This window comes from Staurois parvus, unplaced genomic scaffold (assembly GCF_062004578.1).
Source record: "Staurois parvus isolate SC_StPar_1 unplaced genomic scaffold, SC_StPar_1.0 ptg000530l, whole genome shotgun sequence".
In the NCBI taxonomy this organism is placed as follows: domain Eukaryota; kingdom Metazoa; phylum Chordata; class Amphibia; order Anura; family Ranidae; genus Staurois; species Staurois parvus.
The window spans coordinates 11,588,957-11,603,006 of NW_028318326.1; the positions used below are offsets into that span (position 1 = coordinate 11,588,957).

General features: G+C 42.5%; 1 protein-coding gene across 2 annotated transcripts in view; it reads left to right on the forward strand.

Moving 5' to 3' along the window:
• The window catches only part of TLK1 (tousled like kinase 1), a 326,263-nt gene that overhangs the window by 71,596 nt on the left and 240,617 nt on the right, over window positions 1-14,050 (forward strand). For both annotated transcript variants that reach the window (XM_089690525.1, XM_089690526.1), the window contains one exon: window positions 13,771-13,865. The gene's annotated coding sequence lies outside the window, so the exon portion shown is untranslated. The remainder of the gene's footprint in view (window positions 1-13,770; window positions 13,866-14,050) is intronic.

Sequence of the window (14,050 nt, forward strand, 5' to 3'; positions counted from 1 at the left end):
AATGGTTCACGAAATATCGGCGTTTTTGTGGTAAAATTGGTCCCATAGGAATGAATGGCGGAATGTTCAAAACTAGAGTGGGAGCTGACAAAACCTTTTCACAGTTACTCCAGCCACTCCAACCACACAACAGTTACAAAAGCCACTCCACCCACTCCAGTTGTTGACTACTGGTGTAGGCAAGAACACTTCACACAATTTCCCCAGAAATTGTAGCTTTTCTAGTTTAATTTGATGCACTTTAAATTGAATCTATTATTATTTTGAGCTCTTTTATTGCTTTATTTTTTTTTTGAAACACTTTTTTACACTCTTTTGGCAAGCACGGGATTATTATGGCGTATTATGTATTTAATATTTTTTAGCACACACAGTAGGTAACACAGAAGTTTCACTAACATACAGGTGAAACTCAAAAAATTAGAATATCGTGCAAAAGTTCATTTATTTCAGTAATGCAACTTAAAAGGTGAAACTAATATATGAGATCGGCTCATTATATGCAAAGCAAGATAGTTCAAGCCTTGATTTGTCATAATTGTGGTGATTATGGCTTACAGCTCATGAAAACCCCAAATCCACAATCTCAGAAAATTAGAATATTGTGAAAAGGTGCAATATTCTAGGCTCAAAGTGTCCCACTCTAATCCGCTAATTAAGCTACAACACCTGCAAAGGGTTCCTGAGCCTTTAAATGGCCTCTCAGTCTGGTTCAGTAGGAATCACAATCATGGGAAAGACTGCTGACCTGACAGTTGTGCAAAAAACCATCATTGACACCCTCCATAACGAGGGAAAGCCTCAAAAGGTAATTGCAAAAGAAGTTGGATGTTCCCAAAGTGCTGTATCAAAGCACATTAATACTGTAGAAAGTTATGTGGAAGGGAAAAGTGTGGAAGAAAAAGGTGCACAAGCAGTAGGGATGACCACAGCCTGGAGAGGATTGTCAGGAAAAGGCCATTCAAAAGTGCTGGGGACTTTCACATGGAGTGGACTAAGGCTGGAGTCAGTGCATCAAGAGCCACCATACACAGATTGATCCTGGACGTGGGCTTCAAATGTCGTATTCCTCTTGTCAAGCCGCTCCTGAACAACAAACAACGTCAGAAGCGTCTTACCTGGGCTAAAGAAAAACAGACCTGGTCTGTTGCTCGGTGGTCCAAAGTCCTCTTTTATGATGAGAGCAACTTTTGCATCTCATTTGGAAACCAAGGACCCAGAGTATGGAGTAAGAATGGAGAAAGAATGGAGAGGCACACACTGCAAGATGCTTGATGTCCAGTGTGAAGTTTCCACAGTCTGTGTTGATTTGGGAAGCCATGTCATCTGCTTGTGTTGGTCCACTGTGCTTCATTAAGTCCAGTGTCAACGCAGCCGTCTACCAGATTTTGGAGCACTTCATGCTTTTTTCCACAGACGAGCTTTATGGGGATGCTGACTTCAGCACCTGCACCTGCCCACACTGCCAAAAGCACCAAAACCTGGTTCAATGACCGTGGGATTACTGTGCTTGATTGGCCAGCAAACTCGCCTGACCTGAACCCCATAGAGCAGGCATGTCCAAAGTCCGGCCCGCGGGCCATTTACGGCCCGAGGGTCGGTTTAATACGGCCCTCCATGTCAGTGTGTCAGTGTGTCTTATGGAGCGAATATGGAGCGGCCGGTCCGGTATTTCCACCGCGGCCGTGTCAGAATACCGGGCCGGCCGCTCAGCTCTGCAGCGGGACCTTACCTGTTCCTCTATCCAGCGGCGCGCTGTCTTCCCGGCTTCTGTAGTGTGGGCACTGGGCATGACTGCCGGGTGCCCAGTGCGCATGCGCAAGAAGCGGTGCTTTTTGTGAATGGTAAGGCGGTACCTGGGACACATGACAGATCCCAGAAGCCGCCGGACCAATCACAAAGCGCAAGTGCTTCTCGCTCATGCGCACTGGGCACCCGGCTGTCATGCCGAGCGCCATTACAGAAGCTGGGAAGACAGCGCGCGGCTGGATCAAGGAACAGGTAAGATCAAAGAACAACTGCGGAAGTAAGAGCGGGTACCTGTCAAATTCAGGTACCCCCTCCCCAAAGGTCAGCAGTCATCTGTACTGTCCGCAGTCTCTGGTCATCCCTGTGCTGTCCGCAGTCTCTGGTCATCCCTGTGCTGTCCGCAGTCTCTGGTCATCCCTGTGCTGTCCGCAGTCTCTGGTCATCCCTGTGCTGTCCGCAGTCTCTGGTCATCCCTGTGCTGTCCGCAGTCTCTGGTCATCCCTGTGCTGTCCGCAGTCTCTGGTCATCCCTGTGCTGTCCGCAGTCTCTGGTCATCCCTGTGCTGTCCGCAGTCTCTGGTCATCCCTGTGCTGTCCGCAGTCTCTGGTCATCCCTGTGCTGTCCGCAGTCTCTGGTCATCCCTGTGCTGTCCGCAGTCTCTGGTCATCCCTGTGCTGTCCGCAGTCTCTGGTCATCCCTGTGCTGTCCGCAGTCTCTGGTCATCCCTGTGCTGTCCGCAGTCTCTGGTCATCCCTGTGCTGTCCGCAGTCTCTGGTCATCCCTGTGCTGTCCGCAGTCTCTGGTCATCCCTGTGCTGTCCGCAGTCTCTGGTCATCCCTGTGCTGTCCGCAGTCTCTGGTCATCCCTGTGCTGTCTGCAGTCTCTGGTCATCCCTGTGCTGTCCGCAGTCTCTGGTCATCTCCTGTACTGTGTCTGCAGTCCATTAGTTCAGAATTTTTTTTTCTCCTGTTTTCTGCCTCTAAAACCTAGGTGCGTCTTATGGTCAGGTGCGTCTTATATGGCGAAAAATACGGTAACTTGGCATAAAATAATTTATTTGCATTTAATTGTAATGGTTCAAAGAATGTTTGGAAAAATGTTTGGCCCTCCACCATGTTCACTTCATCCAATCTGGCCCTCTTTGAAAAAAGTTTGGACACCCCTGCCATAGAGAATCTATGGGGCATTGCCAAGAGAAAGATGAGAGGCATGAGACCGAACAATGCAGAAGAGCTGAAGGTCGCTATTGAAGCATCCTGGTCTTCCATAACACCTCAGCAGTGCCACAGGCTGATAGCTTCCATGCCACGCCGCATTGAGGCAGTAACTGCTGCAAAAGGGGCCCAAACCAAGTACTGAGTACATATGCATGCTTATACTTTTCAGAGGTCCGATATTGTTCTATGTACAATCCTTGTTTTATTGATTGCATGTAATATTCTAATTTTCTGAGATTGTGGATTTGGGGTTTTCATGAGCTGTAAGCCATAATCATCACAATTATGACAAATCACGGCTTGAACTATCTTGCTTTGCATGTAATGAGTCTATCTCATATATTATATTAGTTTTCACCTTTTAAGTTGCATTACTGAAATAAATGAACTTTTGCACGATATTCTGATTTTTTGAGTTTCACCTGTACGTATATGAGCTGCAGTATATTACAGATTTGATTTTGGGGTTAATACCATTTTAAATGAGTTCAGTTGAATCTCTAACAGTAATTTGATTAATTAATGGTACTATAGAATGCTCTGACAAACCATTTTTCAGAATTTTATTAGCGTTCAAACAATGTTCCCCTGAAGTATTGCCAGCTTTAGTCTGTGGAACCAGAGGAGATTGCTCATGAGAATGGCCTGTTGCTGAGCTGAATGAAACTATGAGCCCACAAATGTATAGACTAACATGCAGTGTGGGGATATTTACAAATAACCAAAGATTAGGTGTGACATTTAGGGTTAATAAAAGCTAAAGGTTGGGTAAAATTTTTTTTTTTGCATAGTTACATTGATCCAGCTTTGACTTAAAGGTTGCAAAGCAGACTTTACTACCACTTTAACTACAGGTACACTTAGAAAAAAAGCTTACATGTAGATAAAATTAATATCTCCTAAACTTGCACTGTTCAGGAGATATTCTAGTGAGCAGCAGCCACTGACATCAGGGGCGCATTCGTTCTGCTGGGAAGAATCCCTGTCAGCGGTGACAGGGTGCCGCGGTAGAGATCCATTTTATAGGCAAGTCTGACATAGGTGTCCGTTTATGACACAGAGAATAGCTGCGATTCAACAGATCTCAGCTATTCTCTGGTCATTCACAGTTTATGACACTCAGGAGATCATGTCAGCCCTTCTCTGGAGATCTGTGTTCTCCCTCCAGATTCTCCAGCCCAGAGCTGGAGAATCAGAGGGACCGAAAACTAAGCAGAGATAATTTACCTCTGCTTAGTAAACTGATCTTTTACTGTAATCTCGCGAGATTATAGTAAAATGAGCCGTTTTCCAGAGTTTGTAGATCGTTCTCCAGCGTTTGGAGACCGTTCTCCCTTCGTTCGGAGAACTGCTTCATAAACTGGCATTCTCGGAGAACACAGATCTCCTGTGAATGCAGAGAACTGAGCAGTGATCTATTACCGCTGGTCCATAAACGGATGTTAATGTACTAGTATACACCGCATATTACAGTTTAAAGCTGCAGGGGAACTTTTTTTTTTTTGTTAACTTTACTACCACTTTAAAGCAGAAGTAAACTGCCACAAAAAAAATACTGTACTAGCATTCACCGCATACTAGCACATTATGACAGACTTACCTGGACACAAAGCCCTCCGGCGCAGTGCTGTCACGACTCCTGGGTGCATCCATCTTCACCCGCTCTTCCTTCTGGGTTTGCGGACTCCAGCTGTACGAATGGCTGGGGCCACGATTCCATCACTCCTACGCATGCGTGTGGGAGCCCTAGCATGGAGCTTTAAAGGTACATCACAGTTATGCCATCCCTTCAGAGCGCATGCACCAGTGACCTCACCGGCTGCATTCTGTGTGAATATCTCCTAAACAGTGCACGTTTAGGAGATATTCACTGTACTACAGGTAATCCTTATTAAAGACTTACCTGTAGGTATATTAAAGTAGAAGCAAAATCCACTTTCTAACTTGTAAGTATTCATATCTCATACCTGAACAGTCCATTTGTAAGTTTTAATCACTGTAGTACTCTCCACTGCTATAGTCATAGGAGCAGTTCTCTGTGTCCAGTGCTGAGTGACTGCTGCTATCACTGTATACGGGGCTACTGATTCAAAGATTTGCAGCTTACAAAGGCATTGCTAGCATGTGGGATATGCATACTTACATCAGACCAAGCTGGACCAATGTAACTGCAATAAAATGTATACCTAAAGCTACCTTCAGCTTTAAGTTCACACTGACCCAAGGACCTTCTGTTGTGAACCTGAACTTTCCAGTCTCCAAGGAACTCCGACAGCCTTGTGGGGACTTGGGGAAAGTAAGTGCTGGTCATCACCTCTTTAACATGTTACTCAATCTTGTGTTTATTTAAGGTAACCATATTGTACATGTCACCAGCTGTAATACGTGTGGCTCAGTGACATATAAAGAATGGTTACCTTAAATGAACACAGGATCTGCCCTCCTGTGTTTGTTGGTCTTAATAAATTAAGCTGTCCGGAAACAGACCATGAATAGAGCTGTCGCTGCCAGAAATAGATCACCTTCTGACCCGTTACAAGCATCTGAAGACACACACAGCATCATATGTCTTCTCTGTGTACAACAGCATTCCTCAAGACATCTGGCTTACTGGTGAGGGGACAGGACAGGTGCTAAACAGAGACTACAGAATGTTTCTGGTTTAATTGGCTAGTCCATAAAGTGTCTATGCAGCAGAAACCTTATCCCACTGATGAGGTATAGAAAATTGGGCACAAAATATTTTTTCCAAAAATATCCTTTTGGATTTTTTTTATACCCCTTGATTCATGATACTAGTTATAAAGATCCTGGATATGAGGATGTATTTTAGGCCTAATACACAGGGACAATAGTTTCTTTGTAACAATATCCACATCAGACTTTGCAAGGTCAGAAAACAGCACAAGTGAAACATTACGTATATGTATGTCATTTTTTTTTTTTTAACAAGCACAATGTGAAATCAGTGCTTCGTCTAATCCCTGTGGGCTAGTTCACACACGAACGTAGATGGGGAAATGCGTGTTCTGTGGATGTTCTCTGCATGGTGTTGAAAATGCACTGCTTCTGCGATCTGCTGCGGACACCAATACATTAATAAAGCAGTAGCAAACCGAAAAAATGAAAACAAACAAATCTTCACCCTGCAATAATGTGCTAATATGCATTGTATACTAGCACATTATGAAAGACTTGCCTGAAAATGGAGCGTTGTCACAGCTCCCAGGAGCTTCCATCTTCACCTGGTCTTCCGGGTTTGTGGGCTGCGGCCATTTGACTGGCAAAGCCGCAATGACGTGGGAGTATCAGCAGCAGCACAGCTGTCTCAATGGACGGCACTCTGCCCATTGAGAGCCCAGTCCGCATGTGCTGGTGATCATCACCGGCGCTGCTAAAGTAAATATCTCCTGCACATTTAGGAGATATTTAGTGTACCTACAGGTAAGCCTTATTATAGGCTTGCCTGTAGGTTTTTAAAAAAACAAAAAAAACAGGACTTTGCTATCATTTTAGTGGCATCCCAAATGCAGATTACAAGGGAAGGCACCAGTACCATGCAATTTGGTGCGGCATGTTTTTCAAAAGTAGCGCATAAACTACTAATGTATTCAAATGAATGGACTGCCAAATGGCACTGCAATGGAACAGTCTGTGTTCCTGTGAGATTCTGGTGTGAACTGGCCCTATATGTTCCTTAGTAATCACTGTTGGGGCATCCTGGAATGTTTTTTTTTTTTTTTTTTTAGCCTTTTGTAATATGAGAGAATTTTTTTACTTTTACCTATAGGCTTAGGGCTCACTAACACTAGGTGTGTTGAGCTACATTGATCTGCATTGATCAACATAGACTTAAAGCTCCAGGTTTTCTATGACTTTATATAAGTCATTTGAACTAAGGTGGTCCAAAGGAACTGTTTCCATTATTAAAAGATGTACCTGCTGGGGGCGCTGTATGAACAGCACTGTGTTCTGGCAACGGGACGGGGGCTTCCCATTCTGTTCCTGGAACAAAATCGAGTTGGGATGAGCTCTGTTCAGTCTTTCATAGGAAGCCTTTTATTTTATTAATGACTACATGCTATCTTCTACTTGGCTGATTGACCTCAGTCATCCAGAAGAAGCCATGTATTCGTTCATAAAATACAAAGCTTCCTGCAAATGGCTGAGCAGTACTCGGCCCAACTCTACTTTATTGTGGGGAAGGGAGATCCACATTCCACTGCTGGAACACAGCGCTGTATACTGTATATACTGTAGCTGATACGACGTACAGTTTTATATACAGTGATCCCAGCAGGTGCTTTTGTTAGTAGAATAAATGGTTAGTTTGTTTGGACCAGCTTGGTAAACCTGGAGTTAGACTTTAAGGCAAGAACATTACAGCCTTGCAAAAAGTTTTCTATCCATGTGCCCTGCACACGTCGTACAAGTGCATTTCTATGCAGCACACAAAAAGGTGGAATGTTCTTTTCATTTTTTTTTGTTAACGTTTAATAACGATAAGCAGAAAAAACTAAACTTTGCGGTGTGTTATATCGCTTCAGAACAGAGTGCACGACGCAAACCATGCCATGTGCCCGCTGGTGTGAATGCGCCCTTAATGTGTATATATACACCTGTCACGGTGTGGCAAATGTCCCGCACCCCCCCTTGGCTTGCTCCTTGATCACCCCCCTCCACCTCTCATCCTGTCGCTACTCTTTGAAGCCCAGCCGCGCAGGATAAGAGTTGTGACTCCTGTCACCCCTGTCACTTATCTTTCCCCCATATGGCTCAGCCAGAGGGAGGAAGATAGTTTCCCCACAGTGAGGTTCACACCTCTCCATGGAGAGGTGCAAATCTCCTGCGGGGATGTTCCGGGCCACAACAGTCAGTCTGACGCCGCACGGCCCCAGCATCTGCAGCGTGGGCACGAAAGTTCCCGCGCTTGCAGATACCGACAGACAAAGGCCACGCTCTCGAGAGCGCGGCCCGTGTCAAGGCAACGAGGCACACCGCCCACGGTTGCCAGGACGACCAGGGAGCGTCCTGCATCGGTTTAAGAAGGCCGATGCCGGGCTCCTCGTGCGTCTTTTCTGCTGCACAGCCGCTGAGAGGTCTCCGCTGCAGCGAGACTCCCGCTGCCACTCTGCAAAAGCCCGAGACCGGGCGAATTAACACCTGCTGCCACTCTGCAATAGCGCAGGATTGGGGGAGAAATATTACCCGATGACACTCTGCAATGAGCACAGGATTTGGGGGAGAATTGCTACCTGCTGACACTGTGCATTAGCCCCAGGCTTGGGGGGATTATTACCCACCGACTACGCTACGAATACTCGGGACTCAGGGCAAATACTTGCTGTTATACTGCCCATGCTGCGAACCCAGGACTGGTCCCTGCTGCTAGGACCCTCTGCTGTGGGCTGAGAAGGGTCACCCCCCTGGCTGTCGTCTGCTGTGAACCCGGGCATCCCTGCCGGAGCCGTGACTGTATGCACCCGTTTTATTCCCCTGAACTGTTCCAGTACTCTCTCCCCGTCTCCCTGCTTGGATTACAAACTGTTGTAGAAACTCTAATTTTGCCCCTGGGGCCGGATTACAATTATTTTGAACCCTCTCCTTGCTACTTCCCCACTCCGGGTACTGCCACGCTACCTGCAGACCCCAATTGAGTGACTGTCATTTTCTTTAACCAATTCAATACCGGGCAATTTTACGCCTTCCTGCCCAGGCCATTTTTCAGGTTTCAGCGCTCTCACACTTTGAATGACAATTGCGCGGTCATACAACATTGTACCCAAACTAAAATTTTATCATTTTCTTCACACAACTAGAGCTTTCTTTTGGTGGTATTTAATCACCACTGGGGTTTTTATTTTTTGCTAAATTACCAAAAAAATACCAAACATTTAGAAAAAAAAATGTTTTTCTTTGTTTCTGTTTATAAAAGTTTGCAAATAAATAATTGTTCTTCATAAATTTAGTCCGAGATGTATTCTACTACATGTCTTTGGTCAAAATAACCCAAATTAGGATGTATTTTTTAGTTTGTAGGAAAGTTATAGAGTTCACAAACTATGGTATAGATCTGAATATTGATCAATCCTGAAGTACTGACAGCCAATCTAATTTCTTGAGGTCCAAGAATGTCAGAACAGTACAGATATCCCCCAAATGACCCCTTTTTGCAAAGTAGACAGTCCGACGTACTTCATAAGAGACATGGCGAGTTTTTTAAAGTTGTATTTTTTTTTTGTCATAATTTTGTGGAAAATGATAAAATGAAAAAAAATTGTTTCACTATTTTTTTTTTTTACATATTGTCACCAGTGCAGTACAGCGTCATCATATAACTGGCATGGCAGTGATCAGGGAAACTGACTGGTGACAGTATGAAAAAAAATAAAAAAATATATATATATATTTTTTTATTTTTTTATTTTTTTTTTTTTTTTAAGATTTTTTTTTTTCATATTTCACTATGACCAAAGTAGTACAATGTTACCATAGTAACATTGTACTACTTTGGGGAAGTGAAAAGTATTTTTTTTTTTTTTACACAATTTGCTTATAGCAAAGAATTACTTTGCTATAAGCAAGCATTTACCTGAATGACATCGATTCATTCAGGGGTTTTTTTTTTTTTTTTTGTGCTTAGCTGTGATTTGGCCACAGCTAATCACATGACATGTGCATGTGATTAGCTGTGACCATTCACAGCTAGGCACACTGGTATACAATGGATGGCATGAATGAAGCCATCCATTGTATACTACTGTCATGTGACCTGCTGTGATTGGTCACAGCAGGTCACATGGTACCGGCAACAGGGCCGATACTCAGATCTGTCATCGACTGTGTCCGAGGTACACGGCCGGTGACAGATTGCGCCGCTCTGCAGGAGCGCAATCTGCGCATGTGCGGGAGGACGCCATATGGCATCCACCCGGAACGCTGATGACATTTGCTGCCCACCATTCGGCCATAGGGCGGGCGAAAAATGGTTAATAAAGCTTTGTGTGTTTGCCATCTGTTTTGTGTGTTCTGTCCCGCCTACCCTCCGTCACAACACCCAATCACTAACTGTCGTACAAGCTTCGTTTATACAGTGTGTTGAGTGACTTTTCATGCTTGCAGCTTTAGTTTAGTTCAATACTGGTGTGCAGAGTCACATTTTTCACTAAGCTATAACATGTTACTGTAATTTGAAACGTCCCTGTTATTTTTAAATATCCATTGATTCCAGATAGTACTGTTGATTATGTAGCCCTAGGTTCACACTGAAGCGTTTTCCATTTTGCAGAAACGCACTACAGTCCATTTAACATGATTTTCCTATGGGACAGGTGCACATCACCACGTTTTCACCCAGTGCATTTTTTGGAAAGGGTCAGGGACTTTTTTAAATGCAAAAAGTTGCATTTTGGTTCTATAGATTTCAATAGAAACGCTGCAGAAAAGCATGTAGTGCATTTATGCCACGTTTTTAATGCGTTTTTTTAATATGTTTTGCATTTTAAATCTGCCTAGCAACAAGGAAAAAAAAAGTGCAAAACGCATTGCAGAAACCGATTAAACTCAGACTGCATTGGTGTGAACTTGGCCTTATAAAGGTTCTTGCCCATGCACTTCCTGATATAGGGTGACAACACTCTATCTCCTAGCTGTGCTCCTGCATTGTCACCCGGGTTTCCAATGGCAACTACAAGGGACCATTTTAGCACACATTACACAGATATTATACACTGCTGTCACCACTAGAAAGCCTGCACTGGGAAATGCCATTCATCCATTGCTGGAGTGCAGCAGCAGGAAATGGCTGCAAAGAGACTGCTGGGGATCAGCAGTATTATGAAGCAACAAAAGAAGAAAAAAATGTTTAAGTATTTTATATAGAGAAATAACATTTGTTTGTAAAACACAGTGTGTTGGCAAAGTAAATGTTGTTAATTTAGGGTTTGTATCTATTTCTACAATATTAAGTATTTAAAAGCGAGATTATACTTTATACAAAGCACAGATTTTGCTTCTAAAACTCACCCCAAGAACAATGTCTGTTTTATTCTCCTGTATAATGGTTGGTGGGACACCTTTTAGCTCAGGGCGGCCTATATAATGGACATTCTATAATGGTTTGCGATCTCTCACAGACCCCTAGTGAATCACTGGGGTGTGATATCCTTTATAGGCAAAGTCAGAGGGTATCCATCACAATAACAAATAAGTCATTGTTATATGTTACATCTTCTTCCAGCTCCTTAATATACAGTATATAATATACAGTGTGTGTATGTATGTATGTATGTGTGTGTATATGTGTGTGTGTGTATATATATATATATATATATATGTGTGTGTATGTGTGTCTATATATATATATATATATTGTCACACTTTTACTGTTTGAAAATGACATAGTATATGTTAACATTCCCTTTTTAAAAGAAATTTTGTTGCAATCTATACATGAATTAAAGAAAAAAAAACAGTTAAATGAGCAAATGCAATTAACGTCATGGGCATAGACATACTTTATAAGCATACCATACATTCAGTTTTAAGAGCTTCTTTTATTTGCTCTTATTGGGTCTGTTAACTACAATTGAAAGTGTTTGGGTTTTTTTTTGTCTAATAATTAGGCAAAAAGTACTAGTTGATCCTGCCAGAAATCTGCTAACTTCCTGTGCAGCTACAACAGCTCTGCCGAGTTTATCTTTTTGTGGATTACAAAACCCCCCTATGTTACAGAGGTGAAAAGAGGGCCAGGTGTTCTGTAGTTCTAACACTGTGCTAGAGTGCCAATGCTAGATACAGTACAGTTAGTGACTGTTTTTCCCTTTTTAACGCAGGAAGTGTGTCACTGGCAGGACCACTGGGTGAAAATACAGAGTAAAACTTAATAAAGCCGTATACCACCAAGAATCAGTATAAGTCCTCATGCACACAGGATGCTTTTACAGCGGCTGTCTTTGGCTTTTGACGGTTTTTTTTCTACAGCCAGTAAGCTCCCCAGCATGTTATCATATGTGTCTATACACACATAGACTGCAATCAACGTTTTTTGGCTGGAAAAAAACCCCAGGACTAGTGAGTTTCTAGAGGAGTTTTTTAGCTGTAAAAACGCTCTAACACTTAAAAATTAGGTAAAATGCCACAAACTGGCGGTTTGTTTGTTTTTTTTTTTGGATCTTTTTTTTTTTATTTAAAAAAAAACTTGGCTAAATGCTAATGCAAAAATGCTGAAAACAGCTGAAAAAATGCACGTTTTTAACGTGACTTTACACAGCTAACTTTACCAGCGTGATCAAAACGCCCTGTGTGCATGGAGCCTAATGCTCCTGCAGGAATTACAGGTGTTTGTGATCAGCCACTATCAGGAAATCTGTATGAATTAGTGACAGGCACTACGTCTGTTTGTGTGTACACAGACATTCAAGGTGTTACATGCAACTGGAAAAAAATGAGCAGCCTTATGCCTAGTACACACGGTAATAAAATTGGATGATAAGAATGCTTTTGGAATGATCTACCGATAATTTATTTATTAGTACTCCGCTTTTGAGAGCCGATCATGACCGTTCATGTGAAATTATCGGAAGGGACAAGCACAAAAATTTTTCTCATAAGGTAACAGAACAATTTTCATTTCACTGGTAAAGTATTTGTAAAAAATAACAAGCAAACAAATGATCAAGACCGCGCATGCTCGGAAACATGAAATTAAACCAGAAGGAGAAAGGGTAATGAAAACAATCTTTGTTTACAGCGAAAATTATCCTCAATATAAAAAAAAAATAGTGTTTTCAGGATAGAAATATGTATAATAGCAATAATGAAATGATAATCTTCTTGCTACAGTTTGGTAGATGTCTGCAAAGGGGTCACATGACATCACTTCCAATTACACACTTTTATGTTCCTGGATCGTACATATGCTTAATAGCATTCATATAGTCGATATGAGCGTAGCATGCAAAAAAACCCACGAACGATCATTTGTCTGATTTTCTTATCGTGTGTACTAGACCTAATGCCTAGAACACACGATGAGAATATTGGATAAACGATAGTGGGGTTTTTTGTTTTTTTTTTTTGCATGCTAGTCTCATATCTAAAATGAATAATTTACTAGAGTTACAAAATCCTCGTAAGACAGAACACAACTTCCTGCAATGATGCAATTTATTGTAATGTATTCTTTCGTTTCTGAGCATGTGCAGTCTTGGTTACTCGATTTTTGTTTTTACCGACGAATACTGTACTGATGTAATGAAAATCGTTTGTTCTGTTTCCTTAGGAGAAAAATTTTTGTGCTTAAACCTTTGGATAATTTTGCATGAACTGTCGTGATTGACTCTCAAAAGCTGTGTACTAATGATCAGATTGTTTGTATGATGGCTCCAAAAGCTTTTTTTTTTTTCCGTCCGATATTCTCATCGTGTGTAATAGGCATTAGGCCAAAAACAATTTACTTCCAGGCCACACACCTGTCCCTAATTGCATGTAACATCTCAAATGCACAGCCACGGCATCTGTCAGCCTGTCATTGGGTTGGACAGGATTCCTGGCTGCAGCTGATTACAAATATCTGTGATTCCTGCTGAAGATTTAAACTGATTCTTGGCAGTGTACAACCTTACTTGGTTGTGTGAATGAGGTTTGGACTGGTGATTTTTACTCTTGGCTTTAGATACACTTAAACACGCAGTAGAGTGGGAGGCTTGGATTTTGACTGCAGCTGCTGCAATACAGACTAGACCTGCTGACCCCCATTCCTATACATCAACTCATTGCTACTGTTCTGTCATCTTCTTTGCAGCTTTCATCCAGAAACGCATAGATGCTTATGCTACGAATGGCTTCAGGTTGAATGACTGACCACCCTGAAGGGAAGAAAAGAGTTATCATCCTGAGGTAAGTACAGGTGGTGCATTCATGGTGGATGGAGTATTATATGTGTACAGAAAGGGCGAAGATGTTCCACATGTTTGCAACATTAGATCTCTTGGCTGGGTCACAAAGGGAATGGTAAAGTTATCTAGACACAGGTCTGGATTTCCTTCACTGGAGCCGTTAAACATACACATTTTGGCACCCAA